Source organism: Capsicum annuum, chromosome 10 (genome assembly GCF_002878395.1).
Source record: "Capsicum annuum cultivar UCD-10X-F1 chromosome 10, UCD10Xv1.1, whole genome shotgun sequence".
NCBI lineage: Eukaryota > Viridiplantae > Streptophyta > Magnoliopsida > Solanales > Solanaceae > Capsicum > Capsicum annuum.
The window spans coordinates 17,019,877-17,040,481 of record NC_061120.1 but is presented as its reverse complement, the minus strand read 5'-3'; the positions used below and the strand labels follow the sequence as shown (position 1 = coordinate 17,040,481).

General features: G+C 35.3%; 1 non-coding gene across 1 annotated transcript; it reads left to right on the top strand.

Annotated features, from left to right (window-relative positions):
- Nucleotides 1-16,568: 16,568 nt before the first annotated feature.
- On the top strand, nucleotides 16,569-16,736 carry LOC124888395. The gene has a single exon (XR_007046517.1). It is a non-coding gene; the product is annotated as a U1 spliceosomal RNA (small nuclear RNA).
- Nucleotides 16,737-20,605: the final 3,869 nt, after the last annotated feature.

Sequence of the window (20,605 nt, the reverse complement as noted above, 5' to 3'; positions counted from 1 at the left end):
AAAAGTTACATATTTTTGTAAAGTATTTTGTAAATTCATGGAGAATTCCTATCATGTTATTATATTGTGAGTTTTATGAAACTATGTCTTACCCAAGCTTTGAGTTGTTATATTATTATGCATATTAATGTGTTAAATTGTCAATTTATGGTTTAAGATGCTAATTCAACGTCTATATCGTGTTTTGAGAATTTCAAGTCCTATTGTTGTGAATTGAACCTTATGGTTAAGGCATGAGTTTGAGAATGAGATGTTAGCGATATTTAAAGAATATCAAGAAGTGAGTTTTGATTGTAAGTTAAGATAGAAATTCACATTCTTGATTTTGAATTAAAGGGGTATATATATATATATATATATATATATATATAAATTGTTGAATTATTTTAAGGTGGATTTTCTAAAGTTCTGAGCTAAGTAAGGGAGTAGTATTTAGCATCGAGTTGGGCTTGATTCTGAGGTCTCATGCCCCTAAACTATGTGCCCCCGTAGGTTCTTGATATACCCCAAGTGGGTTAAGATAGTGATCACTAAATTTAAGGTTTTATCCGATGGCAAGGATAGAATAGCTCTTCCCAATATGGGTAAGACATTGAACTCCATGTAGCTCACATGGTTTATGTCGGTTAAGAGAAACTCCCTAAGTTCCTAAAGTTCTCTAAGTCCTAAAGTCTTCCAAGTTTCAAAAAGTTTTAAAGTTACAAAGTTTTTAAAGTATAAGTGTTTTTGAAAGCTATGGTCCTAATAATTTCAGGTGTTATGATAATTTTAGGTTTTAAGTAAAAGCATGATGATTTATGAGGCTTGTGGCATATATTTATTTCAAGCTATATGAGTATGATTTACACCATACAGGTTTTCTATAAACTCTTATGATATTGAGTATTTTAATTGCACACTCCCCCCTATGCTCAGTACACTCCCAAAGTACTGACCCACATATTTTGTCTGTGTGCCATATATTCTTGTAATGTAGGTTCAGGTGCTCAGTCTAAGCCTCACTAGTGGTCCTTTCGAGCACTTTTATCTGCATATCAACCTTGGTGAGTCCTCATGTTTCGGGTATTGGTTATTCTCAGACTTCCAGTTTTATTTAATAGCTGTTTAATTCTTGTCAGTTAAGTATGAGTCAGTTGGGGACCTGTCCCAATGGGTCTCTAGTTTAGAGTAGTAGAGGTTTTTCAGACTAGTTAGCAGATTATCAGCACTTCGAGATTTTCTTTGAGTTGTAGTTTGTTCAAACCAAGTATTTCATTCATATTTCTCATTTTATGATGTCACAGTGTTGAGTTCATGCTTTTTTTCTTTAAGTAAGCTAATATATGAAGTAGAAGGTTTAAAGGGTTAGCTTGGGGCTACTTGTAGCCTTAAGCACCGTGTGAGATTCTGGGACCCAGTTGCGAGGCGTTACGTATGGTCGTTCCTGCATTGCATGGGGATACAGCGCCTGAAGACGATTATCGGAGTGAATGCTAGCATGTACTCATGGATATAGATAAAATAATGCCACTATTCAAAATCAAATTAAATAACCATATACAATTAAAAATATACATATATATTGTGCCTGGATAGGGAATCTAGTTTAGCATGCATTTAAAACCTTAACCTAGGTTGTATAGCTCTGTGTCACAACCCGAGCTAAGACCCTGGCTGCGATGAGCATCCCAAACCATGAAGGCCCGAACGCCCCTTTCTATCTAGCAATCATGAACACCATTCATATACAACAAGAAAAATTTGGAAAGTAAACAAACAGAATCATGGGCATGTTCTGAGTTCAATCTAACAATACGGAAAGAAAATCCATAAGCATGTAGACAACATCTACTTAAATCTCTAATACATCAAAAATTAACAATTTGTCTGAAACTGGGACAAGGCCCCCAATCGGACCTAAAACCAAAATGAAATAAAAATGTTCTAAAAATAGGCTTTCTGAAATAATGAATACTCACCAACTGTACATTTCTATCTATAAATCTATGGCTTAGCAGGGCCTCTAGACAGAGCCTCAGACCCTGAAATATAAGAAGCCGATACAAACGTACTGGTACACTGTGCAATACAAAATAATGTATTTATATATAACATAAGTGAGAGCAATTCATAAAACATTTTACATATAATATATAAAAACACATAGGCACACCTTAAAGACCTTGAAACATTTCTTTGAAATCATAAACCACTCTTTATGTTACTTCTGAGCTAGATGGTATACTTCACAATCTGTAATTCCACGGGCTATATGAAATCCTCCCTTGACTCGGCGGCCAAGCCTCCAATCCAAGTTTGTCGCAAGGATTTGAGTATCAGTATGGGGAGATATGCAAGACCACACAGCATAGTGCCATGATCCCCAATCAAATAAACATGTCATGGTAGTACACAAGACCACAAAGAATGGCTCCTAACTATATTGCCAAAGTGGAATGACATAAATCAAGGTACACAAGACCACATAGCATGGTACCATAACCCCGTGTCGGCAGATCACGGTTTATAGCATTGAGTATTTTAACATGTACTTTCTTCAGGTAACCATCTAACTCTCTTTAACCCCATTTTTAACCTTTTATAAAGATGCATCTTTCTGAATCTAAAATCTGGAAATCTGAATAAAAATCTATATTCTATTCTGTTCTGTGTTACCATATGGCATTATCTGTATTAGTATCATCATACCAAAACTTACAAGTCATATTTCTAATCCATAAAATATCTTGTTACAGTCTTGTCTTTCAAAATATTATTTTCATACCACCAAACTAGTCAAACAGTTTATGAGGCTATGTATAGTGAAATTCATGAAAACACAGTCAAGGAACCTCAATTCAATTCACAAACCCATGGTGGTCAAGTATCTTGTAACAAATCATTCACTTCTATTTAAAATCATCACTTTCATTTATGTAATTAAGAAAGACACCCTCTCTTCAAGTCATCATCAAAACCAAGTCAACTAATAATAGTAATGTAACACCCCACATTTTGGGCTAGAACGTAAACCGTTATTCTTTTACATAGAGGTTGCGAAATTCATGAATCCTATGAAAATTTAGAGTGTAATCAATTATGTAGTGTGTGAATATAGTTGATCATGAATTCAAATCATAGAAGTCCCTTAACTCAAAGACGGGTTGAAAATTTTCCTATCATTCAAGTTTTAGTAAACGTTGAAACTTAGGTCAACTACAATCGATCATAACTCATTATATATGACTAAATGGGTGTCGTACTATATATAAAATTAAATATCTTCGAATTATCTTTCCATCAATACTAAATTCGCCTAAAACAGACACTCAGTGAAGAAGTTGGAGCATTTTTATTGTCAGCATTCCCGTTTGACTGGCCACCGCATCGCGATGAGCCTTAAATTGACAATTTTCAATTCCAGTAGCTCATCGCAATTTCTAGCACATCGCGGTGAAGCCTTATCCGGCGTTCCAGTCCTAAATTTTAAATTCTAAGGTCACACTAGACATTTCCCATGGCCCCAAACCCATCCAAACACGGGATTTAATCCTAAATACACCTAAATACATACACTTTCACCAAAATTTATCAAGAACGCTCTCTAGGGTTTCAAACAATAATCTCAAATAATTCAAGATTCAACCGTGAGTTTTTGAAGATAATTAGATATTTGAAATCCCCAATTCATAGCTTCAAGAATCATTCATTATTCTCCGAAATAGAGGTACGTAGGGTTGTCCTAAATTTCATGGGCATGTTTTCAGAAAGGAATTTGCACAAGACTTTAAATTTATACAAGTATATATATGATTTTACAAATGGGGGTTTTCAATTGATACAAATAAAATGTTTTGATATATGATTTTGAAAGAATTATTGAGATATCATGGGGTTGTGTGTTTGAATCTATTTAAATGGTTGAATTGAGAACATGTGACCTGAAATTTAAAAAGGGTGCGATGTACATAAGTTGTGAATTTTTTAAATTCCCCATGATAAAGTTTATACCTCCACATTATACTAGTGTTAAACCATTGAGAGGATGAGTTTTCCAATTGATATGACATTACTCCTAAATGATTAAACTTCTTGAATAATTGCATATTGAGAACCAGAGTGTATGTATTTTAATGGTGTGAAAGTCATACATATGTGCATGTGGTAAATGGTATGAGAAGTTGAAAAGTTGAGGTGATATTGATGACTTGCAAGTCGCGTATGATGATACCCTATAGAGTATGACATGTGATTGATTAAAATGAGTTTCATGCATTGATTTTGTGAGATAGATGGTTACCCGAAGAAATCACGAGTCAGATGACTCTACAATGGAAACGGTGTTTGCCGACTCGGCAACATGGTACCCTACTGTGTGATCTTGTGTACCTGACATTATGTAATTCCAAATTGGGACTATGGTTAGGAGCCTTGCTTTCTGATCTTGTGCACTACCATACTTGATTGGGTCGAGACACCCTGCTGTGTGATCTTTTGTGTATTTCCCTCACTTATATTCTAATCTTGGCAGCAACCGAGATTTGACAGTTGGTGAAAATGTGAAATTGTAGGGTGTACCACCTAGCTGAGATGTGTTGCATTGTTGTTGAAAAATCAGTATACTATGACCATGTATTTTCGAAATCATTTTGCAATAATGTATTTTATAACAGCTCTCATTTAGTTTATATAAAAATCTCTACTTTGTTGTGGATTACTCTACATACCAGTACTTTGTTTGACCCCCTTCCCTCCCAGGTTCAGAGGCACAGTCTAGGGGTCCAGATAATCAGTAGATTCTTCAGACAGATTTGCAGAGTCAAGTGGTGAGCCTTCTATATTTCGGAAGGCCTGATGTCTGGCAGTTTATTTATCATTTAATAGTTTTGGGTCTACTGGGGGCCTTGTCCCAATTTTCAAATCGTTGTTTATTTTTGTCATGTAGTAGAGATTTCACAGACGGTTTTCAGATACCGATAGATGTTGTGGGACATTATTTCCCATTATTGATTTCATTAGACTCGTGACCATGTTTCTGTGATATTGTGTATCTTCTGCATTTTTTTTATCATATGAATTATGTGCATGATTACCAGAAAGATAGGGGTGTTTCGGGCCTTCATGGTTCGGAATGCTCGTCACGGCCAGGGCCCTGGTTCGGGTCATGACAAGTAAAGACATTTATATCATGCTTCTCAATATGCAATCGAATAATTCATAATGAGAGAGGGAGTATAAATCTTTTTGCTCCCAAATCAAGTTTCAAACGTTCAACCCACATATGAAGATATATGAACAAAATCAAATTTAAGGGGGGAAGGCCTCAAGACCAAAAATTTTTTATCAATAAGGTTTCATAATGCATGATTGTAATTGTAAATCCAAAGCCCTTTGTAAATTCATGACTTCTAAACATTTATTCATCGTTTAAACAATTTCACCATGCCCATGTAGTTTTTAGGAAAACCCCACGTACCTTATATTGATTAGTTTGAAGACTGAAAGCCAAATCTAGAAACCTTTCTTGAGAATCTTAAATTGGAAGGCTTGAATTCTTGATCTTTTAGAAGGAAAATTGAATCTTGTTCTTGGAGAGGTGGTTAGGGTTTTTCTTTTGAGAGAAAGTTGATTTAAGAGGCAATTGATGCTTCTTGGGGCTGAAATTTTATGTTATGGATGGAATTTGGGTGAGCAAAAGTGACAAAAATTCCCCTAGATCCATTAGAAACTGATTTAGCGTGTGAAACAGTTCCGTAACGTGCTGGCCGATGCGTCGTATCGTATCGCTATCGCGTCTGCTTACTGCCTCACACGGAAAATGCCATAACTTTTCGTTCGGTTATCAGATTTAGGGAAAATTAGTATTGTTACAAAGCTAATTCAATTATATACAATTTGGTGGGTCTTGAGATGAAAAATTCCACAGATATAAAAAGTTATACATGTTCCAAGTAGATTCTTGTAGAATCAAATATCAAACTTAGAATGAATGAAAGATTCTTAGCTCAATTTTGCTTAAGTGGTTTCTATGAACACTTTTCACCTCATAATCACTTTATACACTAGGAGAAAGATAATGAAACTTGAATTTAAATATAAATCATGGGATTAGAGCTTACACACGTAGGAACGATGGTTCTCTTTCTAGCTCCAAAATGTGGGGTGTTACATTATCTCCCTCTTGGGATCATTCATCCCCGAATGATGGGTAGGGACTTATTGAAGTTATAAAGTGTAGAATAAAGAACGAAACCTCGCATTGAATATTTTTTCCTAACAAGATATGCAAAGGCATCAAACGAGATTCATGATAACCCCTAGTGAAACGTGAAAGCACGAAACATGGGATAGTGAGACTTTACATAGGGATGATCTTGCACCTGAGTTTTATGAATCATAATCATCACAACATAAGGACATGTTTTATTTGATGATCATAGACCTGATTTATATTGGTACTAATCATGAAATAAGATTCGCAGAAGATAGGATTAGCAGCATTCTCTATCGTACAAAGTACCACAAATAGACTTAAACTTAGAGGCACTAATCATCTACACCCCCAAACAATTAATAGCATACTTCACACTCGCCAACTTACAATCCTCCAATCGCACATCTAGCCACAAGAATTTGAGTCCCACTATTAAGTACTGCTATGTTGAAGCCTAACTCGGAGTTAAAAGGTGAAACCTTAAGCTACGGAACCCTATACTTTACATCCCTTTAAGAATATTTCTTCACCTTATCACCACCATTAAACACACTCGAGATTTAATTCAAGAAATACTAACCACATAGTACACGTGTTATGTTTTCATCAATCACAACATTAAAGCCTATCATTACTACACCAACTTCATGGAGTTCCTCTACTAAGACCAGCAAATTCAATCACTTTCACAAAGATTTTCACCATATGTCTCATTCCTAACTATTTCTCATAATAAAAGTTCATCCCCTTCTTTCCCCCATCTTCTATAGCATTAGCTCAAGAAATCACATAAAAATTTTCACCTTCAAGAACATCTACTCACCTACCTAACACATCACCACGCTTCCACAAACACCATCATACTATCAATAGAGGGTCATTAAGTGACCCAAGCATAAATGTCATGAATTGAAAGTAACACTATTAGACCATAACTTATACTTATTGCACTACTCAAGGAGGGACATAAAATGACGATACGATAAAATAGACACGAAGTGTTCCATATATCAAGTGTCTAGATCATAAGTAAAGAGTCATTCGAAAGAAACACAATACAACATGAATTCTTAGGATAGAGCACAATGAGAAAACATTGGTGCACATATCAAAATAAAATAAGGGAAAGAAACTGAATTACCCTCCTGTACAAAGAAATCAGTAAGACAAACTGGACACCCAACACATTCAATGATGCACTACATTGGTCCCTACCAATGCGGTTCCTGGCGCGACGCATCGACATCATGTTGGCCCACTATTTTGATCATCCAAAAATGCCTCAAACATTGTCTGAAAAATCTAAAACTTTCCTGAGACACCCCCTTTACACCCCTGATCATGAATTAACTCAAAAATCTATGTTTCGGGGTCGGGAAGATCAATTTGAAAATCATGGAAGTTAAGAGATCATAAAATGACTAAGTATTTTAACAATTATAAAAATATTCAGGTTGTAAGCTCTCCATACATGAAACTAAGAGTGGTATTGAGTTGAGAATGCTACGGGGTGTTACATTACAACTAGGACAAAGATTGCCTCTTGAAGCGATTACTATTAGTAGTTTTTACCTATTGTCATCTGGTTTTGGGCATGATTGGTATTTTCGATAAATTATTTCTGCATTGTTATGATTACTTGTATGGTTCGACTTCGTTCTAGAAGCCTTTCCTTAGGGTATTTTTGTCCTTTACTCTTTTTGTATTAGTTTGGGTGATAGGCTTGTCAAGGTACGCCGCAACCAATGCCATCATGACCCTCATTTTTAGTTCATGAAAACCATGAACAGACCTTACATCGGCAAACATGAGTTTCCAGTATTGGTCCCCCCGGGACCTCCACCTTCCACGACTTTGCTGACATAACCCTCTTTATGCCCAAATTAAAACCAATTATATATTCCAAACATTTACTAAGGAGTCTTTTGTTTAGGCATTAACCGTTGGTATCATCATATCAAAATTAGAGCTTACAAGTTTATCCTTTTATGACATACGAAAACCATTAAACTAAGTTGACTCCAAAGTTTCCAATTAAACCAAAACCATGGCCACCAAGCCTTTCCGAACCATTTAAAATCAGCCAGACCAATTCAGGTTCTATTACCATTTATGCAATATAAAGATATCAAGAGTAGTCAAACAATGTGACAAAATCCTTCTCATTGGTATTTTAACAAACATGTTGAGGGCACATAAGTTTCAAAACCATAACCAAATAATTTTGGGAATCCATAATACCCAAAATCCATTTACCATTAACATTCATCCCACGTACTATAATCAAGAAAGAAAACATAATTAAACCATGAGAAACATTCTTCAACCATGAACATCAAAAAACTCTAACCATTATTACAAACCATAACAATATCATGGAAACCATACATTAAAACACATGATCTTTGTTAAATAACAATAAGGGGGATTAACATGCCTTAGATACCAAGGAAGACGAAGAGAAACTACGCTTAAAAGCCTTCATTGATTATTTTGATGAAACCCTAGCCTTTTGCTTAAAAGAGAGTTTGAGAGAGATTTTAAGAGTGCTTGATCGGGAATAATATGTTAATGATGTCCTAAAAGGTATTTTAAGTGGTGTCCTCAAAGGAGTTATAAAGGGGAAATGTCCAGAATGCCCCCAATAAAATTGCAAAAATATTGTAGGTGGTTACGAGTCTATCCCTTGACTTGTGACCATAACATACAACTCGTAACATTGAGTCGTCACCAATATAGTGAGTTGGACACCCACACACTACCTACCATACGACTCCATGATCCTACTCTTTACCACACCATACAACTCATGTGGCCTAGTCATACCCGAGAAAAAATCTAAACGAATTGACATAGTACAACATACGATTCAACTATACCACTTGTACCTTATCCTCATGGCTCTTAGTGAGCCACTCATACTCAAAGCCAAGTCAAGTCACTAAGTCACTAATTTGATTAAGGAACTGACCAAACGAACTGTCACCAACCCTAATGACTCGTACCACCCCAATCGCAACCATAGCAGAATCCTAACCACCACCCACTAGACTCCCTACAACTAGGATTACCTGACCTGTACCCACACTATACGACTTATATGGTTAGTCGTTACTAAGATAGTGAGTTTAAAACTTATGAAATTTCCAAAGTCTAAAACCCAGGGTGTTTTAATTCTCCCCCACTTGGATGATTAGTCCTCGAATGATGAGACAAAGCAGTGACTAGCATGATTAAACCACCGAACACCCCTACGCTTAACTTTAAGATAGAAAATAGATTTCCAAGGAATTTACAATCCACTCTTACCCTTTGGATATAAAACAAGGATGTTAAGATCAACACATACCTTAAGAACAATTTTCCAAAACAAGAAATAAGAATGGATACTTGGACTTTTATGTCCTCTTTAGTTTCCCACGTAGCCTCTTTAACCTTGTGGTCCCTCCATAGAGACTTCACCAAAGCTATGTCCTTGGTCCGCAATCGATGAACCTACCGATCTAAGATTTCACCCGAGACCTCCTCATAACACAGAGATTCTAAAAAATGAATATCCTTGATAGGTACAATCTGCGATAGATCACCCACATATTTCCTCAACATAGATACGTAGAACACCGAATAAATAGATCTTAGACTAGAAGGCAACTCCAACTCATACACAACACTACCAACACTTCTCACAACCAAGTATGGACCTACATATCGGGAACTAAGCTTCCCCTTCTTCCCAAAATGCATCACTCCCTTCATGGGAGATACCTTCAAGAACACCTTATCCCTAACCTCAAACTCTAATTTCCCATACCTCACATACGCATAGGACTTTTGGCAACTTTGTGCGAATCTAATCCCATCCTGAATCACCTTTACCTTCTCCATGGCTTGGTGAGCCAAATCTAGGCCAAACATCTCTGCCTCACAAACCTCAAACCACCTAATAGGAGATCTACACCTTATACCATACAATCTCCAAGTGGAGCCATTCTATTGCTAGAGTGGTAGCTATTATTGTATGCAAACTCTATAAGAGGTAAATGCTTAACCCAACTACCACCATAGTCAATCATGCAAGCAAGTAGCATATTTTCCAATATTTGAATAGTCATTTCTGCTTGCCCATCCAACTACGGATGTAAAGTAGTACTCACCTTGGTCCCTAAATATTTCCGAAACAACCGCCAAGAGTAAGATGAAAACTTTATGCCATATCTGAGATGATAGAAAAAGGCACCTTATACAACTTTATAATTTCATGGAAGTACAAGCTCACATAATCCACTGCGAAAAAATTTGTCCGCATTGGCAAGAAGTGAGCAGACTTTGTTATGCTATCCCCGATGACCCAAACCTAATCAAACTAATTCTTAGACCGAGGAAGACCGATAACAAAATCCATAGTGATCACCTCATATTTCCAAACAGGTAACTCAATTTCTTGATACAATCATCTGGACCTCATGTGCTCAACTTTCACTTGTTGGCGCACTATGAACTTAGCCATAAAACTAGCCATATCTCTCTTCTTATTATTCCACCAATACATCTCTTTAAGGTCATCATACATTTTTGTTGAACTAGGATAAATAGCGTAGCACGACTCATGCTCCTCAGCCAAGATCCTCTCTCATAATCAATCAACATCCGAAACACACAATCTCCCATGGTACCATAAGGTACCACACCACTGACCTCAAAGGCCATTATTTTCTGCCTACTTATATAACCCTTGATCCTCATCAAGACAAGATCCAACACTTGCTTCTCCTTTATTTCAGCATCAAGAGATGATTGTGCCACCTTCTATACAAATACACCACCATCCTCAAAGTCTAAGAGACGAACTCTAAGGTTAGGCAAATGGTGAATATCTTTCACCAACTCTCACTTTCCTTCATCCACATGAGCCAGAATTTTTATGGATAACTAGCTTAGAGCATCAGCAACCATATTAGCTTTACCTAGATGATGGTGAAGACTTATGTCATAATTCTTGAGCAGATTAAGACATCTTATTTGCCTGAGGTTAATATCTTTCTGAGTAAACACATACTGCAGGCTCTTATGATAAAAAAAACATAGCCATATGCACGCCATATAAATAGTGATGCCAAATTTTTAATGCAAACACCACAGACAATAATTCAAAGTCATAAGTCAGATAATTTATCTCATGCACCTTCAACTGTCTAAAACCATAAGCTATCACCTTGCCATATTGCATCAAAATACACCCCAAGCCCACACAGGACACATCACAATAGACTACAAATTCATCAGTTCCTTCAGGCAAGGACGGAACTAGAACCAAAGTTAGCTTATTCTTCAGCTTCTCAAAACTATCCTCACAAGCATCAACATAAGAACTTCACCTTATTCTAACACAACTTAGTCAATAGGGCAGCTATAGAAGAGGAGCTTTCCACAAACCTTCTATAATAGAAAGCTGAACCCAAGAAGCTCTAAATATCGGTTAGAGTCATAGGTCTTGGACACATCTTAACCACTATAACTTTATGCGGATCCACCATGATCCCTTCACTAGAAATGACATAACCCAGAAAAGTGACAACATTCAACCATAACTCATATTTTGAAATTTGGCATATAACTACTTCAGGGTCTATGATAAAATGTAGAGGCGATCGGCATGATCCACCTTACTCTTTGAGTATACAAAAATATCATCTATGAACACAATGACGAACAAATCTAGAAACCACCGAAGTACTTTATTTATCAAATCCATGAATGTCACGGAGGCACCCAAAAGGCATAACCTAAAACTCAAAATGCCCATATACTAGATACAAAAAATAGTCTTGGGGCTATCCACCTCCCTATTACTTAACTGATGATACTCAAAGAGAAGATCAATCTTGGAGAAAAACTTAGCACCTTAAACTATTCAAATAAATCATCTATCCTTAGAAAGGGATACTTATTCATTACCGTCACCTTATTCAACTGCTGGTAGTTAATACACATCTGAAGGGATCCATTCTTCTTATGCACTAATAACACCGGTGCACTTCATGAAGACATAATAGGATGGATGAAACCCTTGTCTAAAAGGTCTTTTAATTACTCTTTAATCTCCTTCAACTCGGTTGAAGCCATTCTATACGGGGGAATAAAAATAGGAAGAGTGTCTGAAACAAGATCAATCCCAAAATCAATCACCCTATCGGGAGGAACACCAGGGAGGTTATCAAGGAAGACCTCAGGAAATTCATTCACCACCGAAACATAATTTAGAAGAGGACCCTCCAAGTTAGAATCTTTAACCCAGATTAGATGGTAGAAAGACCCCTTGGAGATTAATCTCTGAGCTCTAAGATATGATATAAAAATCCCCTCAAGAGCTAGGAAACAACCCTCCTATTTAATAACTAACTCATTAAGGAATTTAAAGGAAACCTTACGGGTTCCACAGAATAGAGAAGCATAGAACGAATACAACCAATCCATCAGTAATATGACATAGAAGTCCACCATGACTAATTTAATCAAATCTATTGAGGTCTCTCGACCACCTACAAATACCACACAATCCTTATAGACTTTTCTAGCAACCATGAAATAACCCATTAAAGGACCAAAACCAAAATGCACAGCCACAATAGGGTCATATAAGGAAGAGTGGACCATAAATCAAGTAAATAGTACACATCATGGGAAAAGAGTTTCAACATAACAATAACGACATTAGGTGTTACCCCAAACTGCTAATGAGTAGTGAGAGCATAGAATCAATTTCGACTAGTGTTGGAGCTAGATGGTGCACCCTTTGGTATCGAAGCCGGTGAAGAGGCAACAGGAACACTGTTTTCCTTAGAAGCAACCTTTCCAACAAAAAAATTTCTAATCATGTGCCCTGGATGACCAAAGATGAAGCACTTTTCCTTTCTTTCATCACAATAACCCTAATGCAATCGACCATAAAATCTACAAAGAGGATATAATAGAGTTGATTGGGCCCTACTAGCCTGAGATTGGGCACCCAGTGCCCTATAATTATTGCCACTCTGAAAACGTCTATCATCAAATAGCTTTGGGTAGGGAGAAGTATCCATTGAGTGACACCTAGAATTGCCCCACCTTTTCTTGGACCACTTTGCACCATCGCTACCACTCTGTTGTTAACCACCACCTTGACTAAAAAAATCTAAATTTCTTATTATGCCTTTCCCTAATTTTGGATTGCTTCTTTTTCCCTTTCTCGACCTACTGCATATACATAACTAGTCTGGATATGTCCATATCCTTGTTCAACTCGAAAGTAAAATTCCTTATTCTAGACCTTATGCTAGAAACCAACTCCAGAGCATACTGAGTAACCCGATGAAACTTTAAGGCATACTTATTAACTAACATCTTTCCCTACTTTAGGTTAGCAAAATCTTTGGCCTTTACCTATCTTTACCTCTTTAACTCATGAGGAAAGAAGCGGTTAAGAAAAGCACTAGAGAAATTATCCCACAGGGCTGACTTAGCATTGTTACCTCTTGACTGCCTTAATTCCACACACCAATGATATGCTATATCTTTCAGTTGGTAGGCAGCAAACTCCACATCTTTCACATTAGTTGAATACATAAAGTGGAAGATCTTTTCCATCTAATCAATAAAACCCTAATGATCCTTCGTAACCTTTACACCAGTGAACACATGAGGGCTCAACCTCATAAACTAGCCAACCCTTGTGGCCTCAGAAGATGGAGTAATTGAAGTACCACTCTCATCCCGAGAAGCTACCAACTGTGCTAATATATGGGTAGACTGATGAAACTCAGCATTCGTTCCATCTACCTAAGGAGCTCGAGGAGGCCTAGAAGGGACTGGTGGAACTCAACGAGGACAATCAGGAATTGGACCCCTAGACCAGGTCTGGACCACATAAGCATAGTGTGTCCCCTTAATGTATTAACCAAGGTGGACAAAGGAGTTTCCATAAACTACACATCATCAGATAGGCTTGATTTGAAAGGCGAACAAATGAGAATTAGAGGAAATTTTAGGACCTTACACTCTATAGCTTGAAAACAGAACATATGAGAAAGAAAAATTTCTAAATGGCTCATAGCCTCTCCCATATGAGTGTGGCGTGCTACATACCCTTAAAAAAGACTCTACTCAACACGTATTTGTGGATTCCCAATTGACCATAAACCTAGTGCTCTGATACCAATCTAACATAACTTGAACTAAGTCCTAGTCATGTCAGACATCTCAAGTCCAACCAGGACCGGAGACTACCCCCAATACCCAACTGTAATCGCTCTACACCCTATGTTGGATGAATTTCAAACATACAACAAGATAAATCAATAATAATGCAAAGACATTAAATAAAGTCTATATTCGTAATCCAACAACCTTAATCAAATATCTAGCCGGTGCCAACCGAAATGCCAATACCAAACCAAGACTGACACCAATATCGACACTGCCCATGCCTATAGTAGTTCGATAAGGATCTAAATAGAATCAAGTAACATTCGGTCGGTACATCCCCCCACCATAGACAAAACCAAAATCTAAGAAACAAAAATAATGAAAAGAATCCCATAGCATTAAATGGAGTCTTTTGGAGTGTGGAAGCTCACCACTTTAATCTAACTCAAAGCTCCAAATCCAAGTAGCTGAGTAGAAGGAATGGTAGTATGGTTGGTTCATGCATCGCATAGGGATACAATGCTCGAACATGGTTAGAGGATTGAATTCTAGCATGTACTCAGGGATATAGATAAAATAATGTCATTATTCAAAACCAAATCAAATAACTATATATAATCACACATATACATATATATAGTGCTAGGATAGGGAACCAGATTTAGCATGGATTTAAAACCTTAACCTGGGATATGTAGCTCTGTTGTCCTAAATGTCCAGCCATGGTCTATATGTGTTCAGCTCCCCTTGCTGAAAGGGCCTTGGTGCGTGTTGGCCGCATGAACCAAATAAAAACCTGAGATTGCTAGTACATCTCCAAAAATATAAAGTGTGACATCATGCACATGATCAACATGACAAAACCTCACATCAAAAAATATGAGTTTCCACTATTGGTCCCCCCAGGACCTTCACATTTCGCAACTTTTCTAACACAACCCTCACTAAGCCCATATTAAAATCAATTACACATTCCAACCATTTACAACGAGTATTTTATTTAGGCATTAACTATTGGTATCGTCATACAAAAATTAGAGATTGCAATTCTATTCTTTTACGCCATACCAAAACCATTAAACTAAGTTGACTCTAAAGTTTCCAATTAAACCAAAACCATGGCCACCAAGGACTTTCCAAACTATTTAAAATCAACTAGACCAATCCATGTTCCATTACCATTTATGTAATGCAAAGATATCAAGAGTAGTCAAACAATGTGACAAAATTCTTCTCATTGGCATTTTAATAAACATATTGAGGGAACATAAGTTTCAAAATCATAACCAAGTAATTTGGAAAATCCATAAAACCCCAAAATCCATTTACCATTAACATGCATCCCGTAATGTCAAATCATACTAAAAGCATAAAAAAAAACATAATTAAATCATGAAAAACACTATTCAACCATGAACATCCAAAACCCCCAACCATTATTTCAAACCATAAGAATATCATGGAAACCATACATTAAATCACATGATCTTTGTAAAATAACACTGAGGGAGGAGTAACATGTCTTAGATGCCAAGAAAGACAAAGAGAAACCAACCTTGAAAGACTTAATTGATTATCTTGATGAAACCCTATCCTTTTGCTTAAAAGAGAGTTTGAGAGAGATTTTAGGAATGTGTGATTGGGATAATAGGTTAATGAAGTCCCAAAAGGTTTTATAAGTCGTGGTCTCAAAAGGAGTTAAAAAGTGGAAATATCCAGAATGCCCCCAACTTAAAACTGTAAAAATACTGCAGGTAGTTACGAGTCGATCCCATAACACGTGACCACAACGTACAACTCATACCATTAACTCATCATAAATATAGTGAGTTTGACACCCTGACACTGCCGTGTATATGACTCTCTGATCCCACACGTTACCACACCATAGAACTCGTATGGCCTAGTCGTACCCAAGATAGAATCCAATGGGATTGACATTGGACAACATACGATTCAACTATACCACTCATACCCTATCATCATGTCTCTTAGTGAGCCACTCATACTTTAATCCAAATCAAGTCACTAAGTTACTAATTTGTTTAAGGGACCGACCAAACAAACCGTCAATAACCCTAACGACTCATACCACCCCAATCCTAACCATTGCAAAGTTCCAACCACCATCAACTGGACTCCTTACGACTATGGTCACCTGACTCATACCCATACTATACAACTCGTATGATGAGTCTTTACTAGGACAGTGAGTTCAACACTCATGAAATTTTTTAGGGCCAAAATCCAGGGTGTTTCACCTCCATTGCACTTTGATGGGTGCTTGCCTAAGGTTAGCCTAAGTGGTTAAACCTATGTCATAATTTATTGCAGTGTCGGCCTGCTTCCACACGGTCCTACCCGAATCTAAACCCAAAATTTTCTTGTCAATAATGAAATTAATTAGTGAAAAGAGATTCTGGCTGCAAAAGTTATAGTAAAAGCTAGTTATCATGGTTTGCTTATTTTTTTTCAATTATTCCCTTGCTTAGTATTATAAATTCCTGTTTTACTCTTCACCTTATATTATTTAACTCCACCTCCTACTCCGAGCCCCACCCAACAAACCCCATCCCTATCCCTGCCCTTCCCCCTCCCCCCCCCCCCAACACAATTTCTTTTTATTTTATAAATTTCTTTTTTAAAAAATTTCAAAATTTTTACTTATACCCCCTTCCACCTCGACCCGACCCCACCCCTACCAAATCGCCACCCCAATTTTTAAAAAAAAATTCAGTAATTTTTTCTTACCCTCTCTTTGCTCCCCTCCAATTTCTTTATTATTTTTAAAATTTATATTTTAAAAGTTTCAAAAAAAAATTCTTACACCACTCCACCCTCATCAGCTCCCCATCTCCTCCTATAAATAATTTATTTTTTAAATTTATTAAAAAAAATTCAAAACTTTTTTCTTACTATATCCTCTACCCCGACCCCCACTCCACTACCCCACCTCCAAATACTTTTTTAAAAAGAATTCAAAATTATTTTCTTACCCCACCTCATTTATCAAATCTGCTTTAATTATTTTCTGTTAAATATATAAAAGTTATTTTAGAAAATATTTTTCTACTTGCATGACGAACACAAGAAAATAAGAAATAATTTATTTTCCTAGAAATTGTCTGTTAGATTCCATACCGAACACACCTATAGCATACGTAAAAGATGCATTTAAACTTTGTAAATTTCTTACCATAAAAATGAATCCGATTATATTGATTTTAAATTTAACAAATTAATATATCTATATTGCATAAATTATGACAAACTAGTAAGAAGAAAATTATTTCACTAAAAACTATTGATTAGTCGAATATTTATAATAATTAAGGGCATTTTAGTAAACATACCAATTAAAATATAATACCATACAGTCAAACCAAATAATAAAATTATTATTAAACAATAGTGAATGATACAATTCATCCAAACATTGTATTATACTATACTCTACAGTATAATATCATATCATACAGTACCATACATTATAAAACCCTGGCAAACCGCTATCCATAGAAAGCGTAAACTTCAAATCCTGACTCCGCCTCCATATATGCCCTAAAAATACAGGATAGGATTTTTGTAATCACAAGGTAGTGGAAAAGGAACCACCTTCATATCTAATAATACAACATCACCAATCCTAAACCATAACCTCCATTTTTCTAAACCTATAGCATATGACTAATTTCAACAAGATAACCAATAGCCCATTGCTTCTTTACCTTAGATGAGTATCATATCTAACACGATCAATAGTAATTTCTCTTTATTTATGAACAATCGTCTTAGATTCTCACTTATAATTGTTGTCATGTCCACCACATATTTGCTGTCCATATATACCCACAGATCCTAAGAGCTCACCCGTTTGAGGGTATCAAGGCAAAAGGGCACAACTGTGACCTCGAATACTTGCAATAAATTAATGAAGATCCCTATTAATATGCACCATAGACAGATAAAAAAAATAATAATGTACACTACCAATAGAAGATATGGAGATACATGTGTAGGTTTTAAGAAATGTGGAATACTGTCAAATGAAGCAGATATCAATGGCTCAAAAAGTACATAGGCAAAGCACGCAAATGCTAGTTTCATTTCTAATTACATTGTAACTCAAAATTTTACATATTTGAGGCTTAAGGAATTTCTCTCTCTGTACATGGTAACAATTTTACTAGATCATTTAATTAGGTCTCCATCCAGATGTTCAATATCCAAAAAAAAAAAGAAAAAAAGAGGAGTCAAACCAAACTATTAAGCATAGGATACAACTATTTGACCTCGGAGGTGAGCCCCAAGAAAAAGGATTAGTTAGGGCTTATTTACATAAATAATCTAAAAAAAAAATTAATTAAAAAATTTAGCCCACATTTATTATTGCATGGGATGGCAAAGTTTTCTATTACAGATTCTAACCAAAACCAAACTTCCTTTTATAACGGCTAAATCTCCTATCAAATTGAATACTATCGTATAAAATTTTTCTACAAATTCTCTCCTTCTCTGATCTCTTGCATAATTTATTACTTATTTTTATTCAATTTCATAAATATCGATGAAGATTTCTCCATTTATTCAATATATTCACCATTGATATCAACAAATCTAGTAGATTTTTGCATAATGTAATTGTAGATTTCAGTTGTTTAGCTTAAAATTTGTGATTTCTAGATAATTCGATACTAAAATTATCTTCTTATTTCAGTTGTTTAGCTTAAAATTTGTGATTTCTAGCTGATTCAATACTGACTTCAGTGAAATCGATACAATAATATGCTCGTCCTAATAGTTTTCAAACTATATATGTTAGAATTACAGATGATTTTAACTTATTTATGTTAGATCTATGGCAAATTTTCATAGATCCAGTAATAAAATTGAAATATGCTTGATGTTGCTATACAGTGTAATTTGCTTTTAATTTTCAATATTTAAACTTTGATTTAGGTTCTTACGTTTCATCTTAATAATTTTCAGCTGTATATGTCCAAATTACATATGCATGTGATTGAATTGTACTTGTATAAATTAGTGAAAAAGTTTATGACTGAATTGTTGAGGCATGTGGTTGATTTTAGCTGATTCATACTTCATTTGCAGTAAATGCCTTTTTCTTTTTAAATTGACTTATGAATTCTATTTTTTAGGAATAATTGTCCTAGATGCTTGCTTATAAGGTCTTGTATTGAATTTGAACTGTATTCAATTTGTAATAGGGATAATTCATAATAAAATGAGTACTTTAGGTGTTTTGCTTTACTTAAAAAGTAGATGGAATAGTAGAAACAAATATTTTGATTACAATACAAATATTGTGTTGTTAAATTTTGATTCAAATTTTCAAGCTCTTATAACAACAATTGCTATTGAAGTAAAAATTGATACTTTCAACAAAAAATAAGTATCAAATACACAATCAGTGATTTCTTAGTACCAATGAAAATATGAAATGAAATGGGAGTTAGAGTCTATGTCAAAGTAAGAAAAGATAAATAAGATGTTACATCATGCCCTTTATGCATCACAAAAATAGAATTATTAATCAGGATAACCAATTAAGCTTCATTCCATTGTTGTGCTAGCTGACATAATCTCTGCTCTGAAGCTTTGGACTTATATAATTTTAATTCAATTCTTGGTACTGATAATGCAATTGAATATGTTGTAAGGGGAACAAGTGCAGAAATTTAAGAGCATTCAAACTTTAAGTTTTGTATAATAACTAACCCTAAATAGGAATTGATTGAAAAAATTAACTTTACCAGGAAAAAAGTATTCTAGTAAGTGTAATGAAGATTAGTCCATCTTGCAAAAAATTTAATTCAGGATAATTTGATTAAATGCAAGCAGATACAATAAATCTTTTTTTGTATTTGTTAAAAGAGTTTAGTTTATAAGTTGAATGAAATATTTTTAAATGAATTATTCATATTCTGAACTTGTTTTGATTTGTTTATTGTAGCTATAAAATTGAATTCTTGAGTGAAAACTATGATTGATATTTATGAGCATCAAGTATGCATAAGTTAAAATTATTCAAGGTTAGAGATTATATAAGCAAACATGTATGTCTTCTAGGAGCTAATTCTACATTTGAAAGAAAAGCAACAACAATAGTTGTTTTGTTGTTACAACTCTTATATTACTTTAACTTGTGGAAATGAAAATAATTTATACACTAAGTGATATACAAGCTCACATATTGGATGATCATGGTGT